The sequence below is a fragment of the Eubalaena glacialis genome, chromosome 4 (genome assembly GCF_028564815.1).
Source record: "Eubalaena glacialis isolate mEubGla1 chromosome 4, mEubGla1.1.hap2.+ XY, whole genome shotgun sequence".
NCBI lineage: Eukaryota > Metazoa > Chordata > Mammalia > Artiodactyla > Balaenidae > Eubalaena > Eubalaena glacialis.
The window spans coordinates 11,616,544-11,633,822 of NC_083719.1; positions in this window are offsets into that span (position 1 = coordinate 11,616,544).

A 17,279-nucleotide genomic window follows, 5' to 3' on the forward strand; every position below is an offset into this window, starting at 1 on the left:
GGAAGATGAGTACAACTGATCTGGTGTGCAAATGTCACTGATCGTGGAATGGCTGAACTCCTGGGTTTCAGGGTATGGCTTTATTTTAGACCAACCACTGTCTTCCTACATGCTCTGTCCACATTCTTGTCTCTGCAGTTTCCAATATTTGTGGGAGATTCCATCTTTTCCTGGTCATTTTCAGTTTTGAGAACAACTTCATTCAGGTAACTATTAAAGGCACTTATTCTCACTCCTCACATATACAAGTAGAAGAACATTCATTGAAAGAAGCTCTCATCTCTCTTTTCTGCCTCCCTCATTACTTCTTTTTTTTTAAATATTTATTTATTTATTTATTTGGCTGCGCCGGGTCTTAGTTGCGGCATGCAGGATCCAGTTCCCTGACCAGGGATCGAACCCAGGCCCCCTGCATTGGCAGCAAGACGTCTTCACTGCTGGACCACCAGGGAAGTCCCTCTCATTACTTCTGGAATAGTAATTGTCCAACTCTGCTGTGACTGGGTGAGCAAGTTGATTCTAGGATAAGGTTTTAGCTGAGCTGTATCGGACACAATCAAAGCCGTATTCTCCAACCAGCTTTATCTGTCAAAAGTTGAAATGATGCTGTATTTTAAATTTCCCTCTTTCCAACTCCTAAATCATTCAGTTGATTTAGATAAAGATCAGGCAAGGAAGAAGGATGTTAACTGCTGGCTTCTTGAATCCCAATGATAAGTGAGATGCCCTTTCACTCATGAGAATTATGGCCTAATATTATATTTAATTCAAAACTTCTCCTCTTCCTTCATGCAGTCTTGACCCGTTGTCCACGTACCTCCAGTGGGAAGAGGGGTGTGGTTCACTCTTTCACTCTTCTGATCTCCTCTATTCACTAGGCAATGCCCACCCTTCGAGGCCTCTGTGATGGCCCTGCTCAGCTCTCCTTCCTCACAGCCAAGGGTTCCCGCACCACAGTAAGCTGTTGTCTTGGGTGAGTTCTTTCAAGATAGTTTGAGCCCAGTCACCCATCAGGGAGGCAGTAGGGCAGCCAGACTCACAGTATTTAAACCTGAGTTTTTCATTTACCATCCAAGTGACCTTGAGCACATCTCAGTGCCCCATACATAAAGTAGAAAAGCTAAATTACCAATATCAAATGGTTGGTTAAGGACTAAATGAGTTAATATACATATAAAGTGTTTAATATAGTGCCTTGCATTTTGTACTTGTTATGTAAGTGTTAAATAAAATTAAGATGCCAGGGTCCCTTTCCAGGAGGTACTCCCAAACTTTCCAGTGGTTCTCTCGGTGCCCTTCACTTGCCTGGGATCAGAAGCAGATCCTCAGCACTACCCCTAGGCTGACAACCTCCTTCTCTCAGGATTCCTCCCATGAACTTCCATTTAGAGTCTAGACTTCTGCTTTTATAGGTTAGATGAAGTTCAGGGGGAGTTTCAAAGCACCAGCTTGGCTATCTCTTAGCAAGTCCTGGGATGGGGGTATCTGGCTATGGTCTTTATGAAGTGAAATACTAAATGCCAACTTATAAACATAACCAACATTCCGGACAACAGTCAAGCAATTATTTATGGAAAGCTTTCGCTACATGCAGCAGAATATAACACAGTGACTGAACTGAAAACCCTCCAACAATATGAGTCAGCTCTGGTTAAACCACATCAGATTAGGGAGGTAGAGTATGAGACACCTAGTTAACAGAGGTGCATGTCTCTCTCTACCTTTCTAGTCTCTCATCTCAGCATGCCTATACTCTTTCCCTCTGTTCTCACTGAACTATTTTTAATTGCTTAAACCTCACTTTTCACACCTATCTGCTTCCCTGCAGCTCCTCTGCAAGGCGTGCCCTTTCAATCCCTCTCTTAAGAAACCTTATGCTGCTGCCCAGAAAGCAAGTCATTCCCGTAGCCCCCGCACGCACCCCCTACTTCGTCCTTCGCACACAGTTGCTGTGAGTTATTCCCATGTCTGTTCCCTGTAGGAGACAGAGAGGCCCTCAGGTGCAAGAACCGTCTTCCTGTCTTGGGGCCCCAGCACATGGCATGGCGCCTGGCTCCTTCACAGCCATTCAGGGTTTTAGTAAATAAGTGATATAAGATCGTACATCATGGAGGAATCTAAAAAATACAACAAACTAGTGAATATAACAAAAAAGAAACAGGCTCACAGATATAAAGGACAAACTAGTGGTTACCAGTGGGGAGAGGGAAGAGAGGAGGGGCAAGATAGGGGTAGAGTATTAAGTACAAACTATTATGTATAAAATAAGCTACAAGGATATATTGTACAACACAGGGGATATAGCCAATATTTTGTAATAACTATAAATGAAGCACAACCTTTCAAAATAGTGAATTACTATATTGTACCCCTGTAACTTATATAATGTACAGCAACGATACTTCAATAATTTAAAAAAAATTTTTAATAAAAATAAACAAAATATTGGCTATTAAAAAAAAGATCATATATTATGGGATAAAATTTTGTTCATCTGAGACCTGGATTGCAGAATTTGTCCTGGGAGAAAGGAGCTAATTTGACTCAGTCATCTCCTTAATGGGCCACTTTTGTCTGGAGAAGAGGAGTAGGGGTAAAAACAACTAAATTTTTTTTAAAAAGCAAGAGTTGTTTGGGATCAGATAAAAAGCAAGGAAGGAGAGGAGAGGAAGTCAGGCAAGAGAGAGGCTGAGCAACTGCATGATGGGAAGCTGGAGACTGAGTAAAAGAGATGCCCAGTAAAAACTGCATGGGCAGGCAGGACTTCCAGAATGGCCACGTGACAGTGTGTAACCTCAACACAACATCCATTTAACTGGTGAGATTATTTTTTATAAAAAACCGTGTATAGTCTCTGGAAATCATCATAAGCAAATAGCATAGAGCAAATGGAGAAACGTGTATTAAAGAAAATTCACTAAATCTCAGTAAAAATAGTGAAAGTGTGACATTGAACTACAATGTGTTCCCACCCTCACCTCCATCTGTGTGTTATGAAATCTTTACACCAGGAAGGTTCATTCAAGAAGATGGGGCTTTCTCTCCGCTCTCTCAGCTCCCAGTCTAAGGCTAAGGTTTCACCTCAGGAGGGCCAGGTTACTGCTGTTTCTCAACACCCCAGTTCTCTGTTATAGAAACTCTATTCCCAGTGGGCATGGTGGAGGGGATTGTGGCTTCCTACCTTCATCCTACAGTCACTTTGGGGCAGAAGCTCTATCCCCGGAATGGCAGGTCAAAAACATTGGGACCCCGTCACCTCCTCCTTGCTCATAAAGCAGAGTTTGTATGCTTGGAAAAACGAGACAATAGACCAGGGGTGCCCTCTTGCAGAGCAGGGAGTGTCACTTGGGTTTTGCCCAGAGAGAGAGGCAGGACTTACGGACAAAGAGCTGCACAGCTCTGCCTGAGGGAACTGACTTTATCTGGAACAGAGTATGAAGAATTGCATGCCTAAGTGTCAAAAACAATAGAGATATTGGTGGTAAGCAATTAAGAAAGGCAGGTAGTTCCATAATATCAGTAGCAACCAATGAAACGGAAGAGCAGTAGAGCTTTAACAAAGAAAGCCAAGGAAAGAGATGGCCAAGAGAACCTTCCAGAGGTTGCAGTCAACTCGGGAACACTGTGTCAGCATTCGACTGCCTCCACTCAGGAGCAATAAGAGCAGGGCGTGGGGTAAACTTAAAAGCAATCTCTAAGCCACACAAAGAAGCATCAGCAAGGGGCAGAAACCTTATTGTCACTAGAGGCTTAGTAGGCACCACATGTTTTCAAACCCTGTCTAAAAAGTAAGCTGTTCTAACCCAGAAGCAACTCCTAGGAAGCCAGGTTTCAAAATAAAATCATACTCATCCTTCGTAGTCTGGAAGACTACACATCTTCAAAATTGCACCGTCTCAAGGGTGATTAGAGAAGGAACTTGCAAACTACTAGTCCCTGGTTGAATGTGGGACAAAAATCACAAAATCCCTAAAATGTGAAAGCAGTCTCAAATCTACGCATATATCCAATGAAAAAGAAGGAAATTCTAACTGGCTAAGAAGCTAAAGCACAACTTTTGACCAATGACACAGAAGCTGACACAGGAGCCACACCTAGGTAGCTAGGCTATAAGACAAAAACAAAGGGGGAAAAAATCTAAGCAGGGACATCTGAGCCTACTGACTGCTACCACTACCGACAGAACTAGTTCAGGCAAGTCTCTAAACAAACAAGTGATGAAACAAACAACTAAAACAAGCCCTGTGGGGGAGGAGAAGAATCAGTATCCAGACTGACTACAGTTTATTATCTAAAATTGTCTCTTTTCAACAAAAAATTATGAGACATTCAAAGAAACAAATTTGACCCCATGCCCAAGGGTAAAAAGCAAGCAATAGAAATTGCCTTTGAGGGGATCCAGATGTTGGACTTAACAAAGATTTCAAAACAGCTATTATAAATATGTTCAAATAACTTTTAAAAAGCCCTGTTTAAAGAATTAAAGGAATTCATCAAGTAGAGAACATTACTGAAAAGTTAGAAATTTTAAAAAGAATCAAATGGCAATTCTATCAATAGAGTTGAAAAGTACAATGCTGAACTTTTTTTTTAAAATTACTAAAGGAATGTGTATTAGTTTGGTAGGGCTTCCATAACAAGGTACCACCAACTGGGCAGTTTAAACAACAGAAATTCGTTGTCTCATAGTTCTGAAGGCCAGAAGTCTGAGATCAAGATATTGACAGGGTGAGTCCCTTCTGAGGGGAAAATCTGTTCCAGGTCTCTCTCCTAGATTCTGGCAATCTTTAGCATTCCTTGACTTCGGCATCACCTCAATCTCTGCCTTCATCTACACATGGCTTTCTCCCTGTGTGTGTGTCTCTGTGTTCAGATGTCCCTTTTTCATAAGGACACCAGTCTTATTGGATTAAGGACCTACCCTACTCCAGCACGACCTCATCTTAATTAATTTCATCTGCAACAACTCTATTTTCAAATAAAGGCATCTTCTGTGGTTTAGGACTTTACACAGTCCAATCCATAACGGAGTGCAAAAGTAGATTTGATTTGACATAAGAAAGAATCAGCAAACTTGAAAATAGGTCAATAGAGATTATAAAATCTGAAGAATAAAGAGGAAAAAGAATTAGCGAAAATGAACAGAGCCTCAGAGAAATGTAGGCATCATTAAACACACCAACATATGCACAACAGAAGTACCTGAAGGAGGGGAGAAAATATATTCAAAGAAATAATGCCTGAAATTGATTGGAACTAGAGGGTTGGAAGGGGCAGCAAGAAAATAAGTGGGAGGCTGGAGAGTAAGTGGGGTAGAAAGTAGCTACAACATGTTTTATAGCAGCAATATCTACTCAATTTTAATTTTTACTATCTGTGGTGCTTTGTTATTTTGTTACCATATAACCCAAACCTTCAGCAAAAATCTACTATACACAACAGCCATGTGCAACTAGTGTTGGGAAAATTAAGGAAAAGAACCACTGAGATAGGAAAGAAAGCACTGGACACAAGTAGCAAAATGGAAGGAAGATCAAGAAATCAAAGCCAGGGCTAACTGAGCCAAAGCAGCCAGGAATCATCTGAAAAATTGCAAGAAACGTTGGGCTTCCTCTTAAGACTGCACTTAAGATGGGGTTTGAACCAGTTTTAACGGAGCCTTCAGGGACAAGGATAAAACCAGGCAGGTTGCAATTTTTATTATAAGTTCAAAAATGGAGAATATAGTTATTGCCCAAATGGTATAAAAGCTCTATGGAAGGGCTTCCCTGGTGGCGCAGTGGTTGAGAGTCTGCCTGCCAATGCAGGGGACACGGGTTTGAGCCCTGGTCTGGGAAGATCCCACATGCCACGGAGCAACTAGGTCCGTGAGCCACAACTACTGAGCCTGCGCGTCTGGAGCCTGTGCTCCGCAACGGGAGAGGCCGCGATAGTGAGAGGCCCGCGCACCGCGATGAAGAGTGGCCCCCGCTCGCCGCAACTGGAGAAAGCCCGTGCACAGAAACGAAGACCCAACACAGCCAAAAATAAATTAATTAATTAATTAATTTTTAAAAAAACAAAAGCGAAACAAAACAAAACAAAAAAAACTGAAAAAAAAAAGCTCTGTGGAAGAAGTACTTGGTCTTAATTGCTTTTTTATAACTTAACACATGGCTTCAAAATATGTCTAAACAATGAGATGCAGAGCACATGTAATCATATGGCTTTTTTCTTGCATCAGATAAATGTGTGTGTGTTTCTTTTAAGGGTGATTTAATTCACATCACATTTTCACATACTTTGGGGAATGGGAGTAAGTCGAGCTTACAACCGTAATTTCTGCTGTAAGATCATTTCCCCATCTTTCAATATGAATCTTCTCACCAGTGGGAAAGAATTCCAAACTGCTTGGCTGCAGGCTCACTTCATAATGCATCAAAACTTCAGATATACTCCAGCAGGGAGCCATTCCAGAAGGGACCCGCCATTCACATCATTTCAAGTCTCTTCAAAAATTGTGTACTCATTTTGTTCAAGGCAAACCCTTCTGTGTAAAAAATAAACACAATTTAATAAAGATTCTGTAAATCTGAGATCTGAGGAAACCTGTGAACCGTAAACAAATATATATGAATGAAGAAAAGAGTGAGGTGAACTAACAGGAAAGTCTTCCTCTGAGTGCAGAGAATGTCAACATTGGGGTTTTTCTATTTTTAATGACATGTACCATGGCAGCTGTCCTCTTTTCCTCTTTAACACAATAAAAACAGCATTATTCTTGAATGAGAAAGACTAACATTAATGTCATCCTTTTCCTTGGAATAGAAAATTATTTTTCCTAGTGTTAAGCAAACCTGCGACCTAGATTTAGCAAAGCGAAAGCACTGCTGGGAAATGCACAGTGGAAACTCCCCGACTCCAGTCGACCTGTAGGTCGAGGAATAACTGACAGAGAATGTGTTGTCTCCAAGCTGAATTTCAGGGTGAGCTGATAAAGACTAGTTGAGATTAATGAGGGGGATACAGCCCTGAATCCTGAGCACCTACAGGAAGGAATGTAAGCACTGCAGCCAGGAAGACATCATTCACAGGCTGTGTGAACTTGGCCCCTGGCCAAGTTACCTTTTCTGCACCTTGTTTTTCTCACATGTAAAAGTAAGAATACTTTTTAACCTCACAAGGTTTTTCTGGGGCATAAACGAGACACTGCGGATAAAACACCTATATGCTAATTTTGTGCATATCGTTTTTTTTTCCCTACTGTCATCCCCAACTTATAAAATAGGTTTAAGATAAAATCTTTACAATCAGAGATCTAAGATAAAATCTTTACAAATCAATGATCAAAGGATTGATCATTTTTTATAAATATTTGTTCTAAGAAGAGTATTTTTGTTGTTAATAAACACATCATGCGGAGAATTCATGACCATAATTTAGAATGAAAGGAGAGTTGAGCTGAAAACAATGTTTGATGCTCAGATAAAGGAAAGTAAAGAGACAACTCGTGTCACCTAGAAGCATCACACCTAGTAGCACTTCCTGAGAAATTGTTAATTTAAATCAGCAGACGTGAAGTTATTAGGAGACAGAAAATGCCACAAAGCCCCTGTAACCCTTTCATAGACTCTTAACAGGTCTCTACTCTCCTGCAATGCAGCGCTTACTTGTCAGGTTTTTCATCTATGCAAATAAACAGGAGACAGATGGTAAGGGTTATACTTGTGTTCTGGTTCTAATTGCCTTATTTTTTTTTAATTTTCTGCAAAATAAATTCATTTCATTAGCCAACATTCAGGCAATTGACTAACTGATCCTTTTAGCAAGTCTACAGTATTTATCTAGGACAATATTATTTAGAAATGCTGTTTTTAGGGCATCCTATAGGGCTGATATTGAGTAAATGACTAGCTTGGAGAAACTGAGAATATACTATAAATTCTTGGGACTTACACGGGCTGCTGGAAAGCAGGTTTCCCTGTGTCTTTAGTGAGCCAACATCCATTGTTTGCTGTATGAAGAAACAGAACATAATAGATGCTTAATGGCACATCTGGGAAAAGGCAGATCTGAACCAGACTACAGGCTCCACTCCTGCTAATTAAGTGGCTTTGAGCAAGTTACCCAAACTCTTTCAACCTTGTGTTCTTCATTTGTAAAACAGGTGCTGACAAAAATACCTGCATTATAGAGTATTTATGAGATTTGAATAAGTTAATACCAAAAAGAACTTACTCAAACTTTAATGTTCAGGCAAACCAGTAGGAATCCTGGTAAAATGCAGATTCTGATTCAGTAGATGTAATTCAAGACCAAGATCATGCATTTCTACAGGATCCCAGGTATTTCAATGCTTATGGTCCTCAGACCATCTTTTCAGTAGCAAGGCTTTACAAAATCTTTCTCAGGTCTGGCACATTGTAAATACTCAGTAAATATTTGCTTTATTATTATGATTATTATTAATTAAGGACCCCAAATCAAAGAACTCTGCATGCAGCCCTTCCTTTCCGCTATGGAATGCCTTCATAATTCCCTACTAACCTACAGAAATAGTGTTTTTCAAGAAAAGTTTGCATACAGTAAAATTAAAATAACATTGGGGTAGTAGGCTAAATAATGGCCACCCAAAGATATCATACTGTATCAGGAACAGATATGCAGATACCTGGAACCTGTAAATGTTACTTTATAAGGAAAAGGGGGTTTTGCAGATGTGATTAAGTTTAGAATTTGGAAATGAGGACATTATCCTAGATTATCTGGGTGGGTCCTAAATGCCATCACAAGTGTCCTTGTAAGAGAATGACAGAGGAACACTAGACATACCTACAGAGGAGAAGGTGACACGAAGAAGGAGCTAGAGATTGAAGGTAGGTGGCCAGAAACCAAGGAATGCTGGCAGCTGCCAGAATCTGGAAGAGGCAAAGAAGGATCCTCCTAGAGCTTCCAGAGGAAACAGAGACCTACTGACACCTTGATTTTGGACTTCTTGCTCCCAGAACTGCAGCAAAATTTATTTCTATTGTTTAAGCCACCAAGTTTGTAATACTTTATTACAGCACTCATGGGAAATGAATACAATTGATTTAAGTAAAATGTTTATATGTATACAAGTCTAGTTGCTAATCACTAGAAAGCTAAGCATTTTTACAGAGTAAATTTTTTCTCTTTGCTTAAATAAAGGTTCTGACCTTCATGAAAGCCATAAAGAGATTGATGGCATATTAACAATGAGATTTTATTTTAGGAAATAAGAAAAATCCTATATTCTGCTTCCACACAAAATGTACAAAGTTTCAAAGAAAGTTGTCCCCATTCTAATGGTGAGAAAAAGCCAGAAACTATAGAATTATAACTTGTATTAGATAAAGACCTAGAATTGAAGAGACCTCTGTTTTGTATGCTTCACTGGCCTAGATTATTATTTCACCTCTCAGGAAATGCTCCCCTAATTTTCACGGAAGCATTTTTGTGATGTAGAAGGTGGTTGACCTAGAATACGTCTGAGGCCCTTCCTGTCCTCCAGGCCCTGGAAGAGGCCCTGACTCAGCTATGTTCAGCCTTTCACATCTGAGAGTACCAGATTTTATCAGAAAACACCCTGCCTGCCATCCCTGAAAGAAATGGAAAAAGGAAATGGATGATTTGGTTATCACAGTTTTATTTTCAAATTTAACCATATGTTAAAAGGGTTTTAAAGAAAAAAACTGACAACCCAGAATTCTATACACCACAAAAAATTTTAGGTGAAATAAAGACTTTTCTGGACAACATAAGCTGAAAAATGCCAGCAGAAACATTCTTCAAGTAATGTTCGAAATTCATCAAGCAAAAGCACTATGATAGCAGATGCAAACTCACATGTACACAAAGAAAGGAAGAGTGAAGAAAATGGGGAAAAAAAGTCAGATAAATACATTTTTTTTACTTTTAATCATTCTCAAAGGTAACTGACCAAGATAAGATTGTTACAGTTATGGGGCTTATAACACATTTAAAAGTAAAATGTATACCAATTGTGGCAGAAAGGATGAGTGAGAGGGATTGTAAGGCTCTGATACCTGAAGTGATGTAATTTGAAAGTAGACGGTGATAAGAAAGAGTGTATATTGTAAACCCTTGTGAAAGAAAAATTGCACTGGACAATTGTTAAAAAACAGCAAGGAAGACTTTATTGAAGACTATTGCAATAGGGGGAGAGAGATTGAACTCAACTCTATAGAAACAAAAGGCGAGAGGATTTTTACACACTGGGTGAGCTGATGGAAATTAGGGCAGGACTTCAGGGGAAGATTTTATTGATGTGAGGAGGCAATCTGTGTTGGCTAATTGTTGCTTATTGAAGTTAGGCTCCTACCCTCCCACAAAGACTAGGAGGCAGGGCCCTATCTTTCTTGAGGATCACATTCAAAAGGGAGGGCTCCCAGGCCCTTGAGAAAGACTTACCTCTCAAAGGCTCAGAGAAAGAAATTACAAGAGAAGGGAAGACAGGGCCCTGTAGTCAGGAATTAGCCTGTCTACATTTGGGTCAAGGTGAGAGGTCAGTAAGGCCATCTTGGTCACCCTAGGACAACCATCAAAAAGAAAGGAAAATGAATGAGTTGTAACTAATAAGCCAATAGTGGAGATAAAATGGAGTCATAAACAATACTCAATAAAAAAGTAGACAGAAAAAGAAAAAAAAAGGAAGAAGAGATGGAACAAACAGAAAGCTAGTAAGGTGGTAGATTTAAATCGTCATACCAATAGTTACATGAAATATAAATGGTCTATACACCCCAATTAAAAAAGACATTACCTGTTTATATTAAAAAGAACAGAACTATATAAGAAACCCATTTTAAGTGGGAGGTTGGGTTAGCAGATGTAAGCCATTATATATGGAATGGCTAAAAGACAGGGTCCTACTGTATAGCACAGAGAACTATATTCAGTATCCTATGATAAACCATAATGGAAAAGAATATACTAAAAAAAGAATGTATGTATATGTATAACTGAATCATTTTGCTGTACAGCAGAAATGAACACAACGTTGTGAATCAACTATACTTCAATTTAAAAAAAGAAACCCATTTTAATTGTAAAGGCACAGATAGGTTGAAAAGAAAATAAAATGATGGGAAAATGTAATCAAAAGAAATCTGGAATGGCTAGATTAATATCAAACAAAGAAACATCAGGAGAAGGAATATTACCAGGAAGTATCACACAATAATAAAGGATTCAATTCACCAGGAAAACACAAGGATCCTCAATGTGTATGTATGTAAAAACAGAGCTTCAAAATCCACGAAGGGATATCACATAGTGTCTTGTCAGCAGCATTGGTACCACCTAGGAGCTTTGCTAGAAATGCAGAGCCTCGGGACCCACCCCTGCCCTACTGATTATAATCTGCATTGATAACAAGATCCCCAGGTGATCTGAGCAAATAGTAAAATCTAAGAATACTGATATAGTGCATCATGTCACATTTCTAATAAGGAACTCCAATGATATGTTTTCATAGCACTTCTCCCAACCAGAAAAAAAAGAGGGTAACTATATGAACTGATGATATGTTGATTAATTTGATTGTAGTGATTATGTCACAATGTATACATATACCAATCATCAAATTTCATACCTTAAATATATACAATTTTTAATTGGCAATTAAACTTCAATAAAGCTGGGGAAAATAGTCAAAATATATATTCCTCCACAAACGCTGCAATAAGATAAAACAAATCTATAAACCTATACATAACTCAGTCCAATAATTTCAACTACCTTAATTTTTTAAAAAATAATCTTTTAGACTTGTTTTCAAAATACACAAAGAACTCTTAAAACTCAACAACTAGAAAACAAACAACCCAATTAAAAAATAGGCAAAGGATCGGAAGAGACACCTCACCAAACAAGACATACAGATGGTGAATAAATGTATGAAAAAGTGGTGTTCATCATATGTCATTAGGGAATTTTAAATTGAAGCAACAATGAGATATCACTACTCCCTTATCAGAATGGCCAAAATCCAAAACACTGACACGGCCGGTGCTGGTGAGGCTGGGGAGCAGCAGCGCCTCTCCTGCTGCTGGTGGGAAAGCAGGATGGTGTGGAAGACAGTTGCTCAGGGAGCCAAGCCGTCTTCCCGTTTGATCCGGCAATCATGCTCCCAGGTATTTACCCAAATAAGTGGAAAACTTATGTCCACACAGAATCCTGCACACCGAGGTTTATAGCAGCTTTACTTAGATGTCCTTCACTATGTGAATGGATAAGCCAACTGGTGTATCTGTGCAATGGATGTTATCAGTGATAGAGATATAAAGAGAAGTGAGTAATCAAACCTTGAAAGGAAATAGAGGAAACTTAAAAGCCTATGACTAAGCAAAAGAAGCCCATCTGATGACTACATACTGCAAGATTTCAACTATGTGTCATTCTGGAAAAGGCAAAGCTACAGAGACAGTAGAAGAATCAGTCAGTGATTTCCAGGGGCTTAGGGCACAGGGGTGGGATGAACAGTGGTACACGGGGCAGGAGATGAAGCATTTCTGTATGATACTGTGATGATGGCTACATGACAAGATGCATCTGTCAGAAGCATCGAATGTACAACTCAAAGAGTGAACCCTAATGTAAACTATGGACTTTAGTTAATAACATTGTATTAATACTGGTTCATCAATTATAAGTAATATACCACACCAATGCCAAATGTGGTATATGGAAACTCTGTGATTTCGACAAATTTTTTTCTATAAACCCAAAATGAATAGGCTATTAAAACATTTTAATTAGTTATACAAAGATCAAAATTATATATTGTAACAGAAAACAAATTGATATTTGTTGGGGGAGGAGTAGGTGGAGTGGGCAGGATTTGGTGATTTTTAATAATTGCAGCCTTATGTCAAAACTTATCAAATTCTACACTTTAAACATGTGAAGTTTACTGTATGTAAAATATATCTCAATAAAGCTGTCAAAAATATTTCTTAAAATAATCTTTTAGCTTCATGGGTTCATGGAGAATACAGAATTCAGCAACAGTATTTTATAATAAAGTTTTGAAAGTTAGAGTCTGAAAGATTGTCAATATGAGAAGCATACTGTTGATGAAAAATTAATCAGTCGATCTAAGAAAGAATTGGAAAATTTTATTTGAGCCACATTTGAGGATTATAACCCAGAGAGAGCATCTCAGAAAGCTCTGGGTACTGTTCCGCCCATTAGAGGTGAAAGCACAGTTCTGTAAGTTTTCTGAGACAGAGCAAATGACATATTATTGACAGTTTACATAATGCAGATCTAAGTCATTGTGGTGGGTCATGTGACCCCTCGCAAGCTCAAGAAGGAATGCTATTTTTAAGGAGTTGTCTTATTGGTGCCAGGAGAATGTTGCTCTTTATGACGGAGCAGGTATTCCTACCGGTGGAGGAGGTCTGGTTGATGCATAATGCAGACACACAATGCACAGTGGGCGGAGAGAGGTGGCCAAAGGGCAGAGAAGAATTTCTATGTTTAAATTTTTCTCGTCTTGCCATAAAATATGAATTTTATTTCACAATTCCAATATTACTTTTTAAACGTCATTTTTACCATCTCAACTCTCTTTAGTTATACAATTGCTCAAAGACGTCTGAAACACAAATATGTTTCCCAATTATTTTAGTGGTGAGTGGCTTTCATAGTCCACACTTGTTTATACTTTAAAGTAGTGGTTCTCGACCTTGGCTGCTTTAACAGATGTTTTGACTTTATTAGACTACAGTGGGCCCTTAGCATCAATATTTTTAAAAGCTTCCCAAATGATTCTAATGTACAGCCAGGGATAAGAGCCATTATTCTAACAAATTAAGATTTTTAATTAAATCAAAGTAATAACTTTGATTGCAACCCCGTATCTGTTGTTCATTTTACCTCTCCCTTTTGTCATCTCGCATAGACAGTCACCGGTTTGTGATGAAATAATCTGCCTCACTAGTCTGAACAAGCACAAAGGAAAAGCAATATCATTCGACAACTTATGGTGTGAAAATCAGCATCAGACACTAGCATTAAATGGATATTAGTGTATATACTTAAGATATTTACGACACACCATGCAGAGAGAAACTGTTGGAAAGCTTTGGTTTGGAATTGACTTACAAACACACTCACATCAAAACAATAAAAACAAAAGGAACCTCAAGAAATCAGTGCTCTTTTAAATTGAAAACAAGGAGAGAATGGTCCTGACGGAGAAAAAGCTGGGCTTAATGCTTTATGGGGAGAAGTAGAAGGACCACACCCACTGATCATCAGGGCCACCTCTTAAAGAAGGGTCCTCACTCCAGGTGGAGGCAGCCTGCCTCTCTCCTCCTTAAGTGACTTGACCTGTAACAAGGTAGGGGAAGGAAGTGACCCTGGCTGAGCATTCCTTTGTCCTGGGCATTTTCGTGTTGTCTATTTCTATTGTTTCTCACAACAGTCTCACATGGAAGGTATTGTGTACCCATTTCACAGATAAGAAAACATGTCCCAGAAACACTAATTGACTCAGCCAAATTTACCCAGCTAGTAAATGGTAGATCCAGAGTTTGAACCTGTCTGTGGGCTCCAAGCGTTCCTCTTTCTTTGATTGCCCTGCTATCTCCCAGGCATCATACTGGTCAAGAAAGAGTGTGGCCAGGCAGTCAGCTGGGCATTAAGGGAGGCTGGGTGAAGGGTAATGGAAACTCTCTTTACTATCTCTGCAACTTTTCTGTAAACCTAAAATTGTTCCTAATTAAAAAGTTTATTTTAAAATATGTGACCCCCCCAAAAAAATATGATAAAATTCCCCCCCCAAAAAAAGAAAAATTGTATCATTATTCCACACTCAGCCCAAATTTATCAGTACGTTCCCCACTCTTACATGGTATCCAGAAGGGTCAAATAATATATTCTGCTTTTTTCCACTGAAGACTATTGGTAGGCTTAGCATGGGGAAAACAGATTAGGAAAACAAACAATACAAATAAAAATAAACCAAAGGAGGCTACAGCAAACTCGACATATTCATTAGCTATATTCTCCAATTAACACTTAATTTTCTAATTTCTAATATAACCAACATTTTTGTTTTCCAAGAACATGATTCAGCTTACAGCAATCATCTTTTTTTAAAGCCCCTCATTTGTGCCACTTATAAATCTTTGTGATCCGTGGTGTGATGTATCAGGGGTTGTAAGATGTGAACAATCGCAATTTATGATGTTCCTGAGACACTAAAAACATTTTCACTATTTGCTAGAATAGCAGAAAGTTTCATTGATGCATGCAAATGATCGCTTTTCAAATGACAAAACACTAAAATGTTTTATAAGCTCTTTTTCTACAGGCCTCCTGGGATTTGCTGTATTTGCACAAATAGACTATAAATGGCTACATCACAGCAGACCGCAAGGAGCAAGGTGACGTTAACAGAGTGAATTTAAACTGCACCCAGCAGTATAGAGGAGTGGCCAGCCTCAGCTGGATCACAGGTTCTGCTTCACAGTCCTTCACAAACCTCCCCAGCCCGTGACTTCCCACGTAATCTCTTCGGTGTCCTTCACCACGTTTAGTCTGTCTCCCTTCCCAAGTACTTGTGAACGCTCTATGTGGTCATTAAAATCGACTCCAGCGCAAAATACTGGGAAAAACCTAATTGGCTTTTGTGTTTGTGATCGTATTTGATGTGAATGCTATGCATATTAGCCTAAGCGAAGAAATAAATGAAGAAAGGTATTAACCGTCATCATAAAACGTTACTAGAGCAGGGGCAAGCATCATGCAGCAAATATGTCCTGGCTGTACCCACAGGACACACAGCAAGGGGCAACACGGTGCAGCCCAGTAAGAAACGGCGTTTGGCGCGCAAACCAAAAGGAGGGCAAGTCTCCCAGGCTGGGCACTGCAACCACCCAACATAAACTCAAGCTTGGAAACCATGAAGCTTGCCTATAAATCCTGAGCCTTGGGAAACTAAGTGGAGTTCTAAATCAAAACAGGCACAAAGAAGGCACAGGAAGAACACACATGAGGCAACTCCACGTCGTGGTTTTATGGTGTTACTAAGAGCTCAAAGGACTTTATAAAACTTCAGATTAAATCCTTTAAGGCATTGAAATTATACTATTAGATCGTAATACTGTTGGCATTTTGTAACAAAAACTTGGAAATCCAGGGGATAAGCTATTTTTTAAAGCCTCATTTGAGGACTTTGGAGATTATTCATTCATCATCTGCTAGATCTGCTAGAGTTATTGCTAATAATTGAATTCTAACAGTGTCTGAAGAAAAGAAACGTGACTCTCCTTCTTATCCTCCATCCCGCCCTGCTCAGGATACATCCTTTCTGCCTTCTGGTTCCTTAGTCACTATATTTTCAGGATTCAACTTGTCATTACTGTCTATCTGGCTGCTCAGTTTTATGGTTTTCCAGGCTGAAGAACTGAACCAGAAACGCCCCTCGGTTGCAGACGGGGTAGCAATGCATTCTGCTCTTGCATTGATAAGGTTCACTGTGTTTAAAGCGCATCACAGAATGAGGTTCCCCTTTAAGACAGGTAAGGACCTGTTTGTGGATTCACAGTGTCTTAGCCAAATCTCATAGCTGATTCTAAAGCTAACCTTGAATTCTCTCCTATCCTTCACTGGAGGTATATGTGGACACTTAATACGCACATGTTGGATACAGCAAATGTCAGTCGATTAACCGGAGCGTGTAAACTTCAAAAATTACTAGAACTCAACACTAGAGCAATTACAAGCCGAAACTACTACATTTCCTCATACTTTCACAACCTACTGGTTTGTTTATTGGCTTCATCCAATCTGGAGGACCATATTGTGAATATAAGCATACCTTTTGTTTTCCCTTAAGAGGCATTATTTTGACGTGTTGATGGGGGCTACTAATCAACAGTAGTCAATTACACAATACAATTTTTAAAAATCACTCCTAATACCTGCAAGAGTAAAGTATTTTGAATGTTAAAGCCATCATGGACCTCACCAGGGCCTGACACGGGAGAAAAAAATTGTGTTGCTGATTTGGAGGTGAGGGGAAACTGTGTCTTTAAGATAAAATTACTCATGTATATATATTTGACTATTTTTATGATTACTAAAGACTTTTGTGTTGCAAAAATTTTATATCCTACGTTGTCAGGATGCATAAGTAATTTTTTAATAATGCCACGCCTTTGAACACAAATTTATCATTGACAAAGACATCTTTGATGCGTGTATTTTGTCTAAACTGGAGAATCCTGCAAGCTACGTAATTGTAA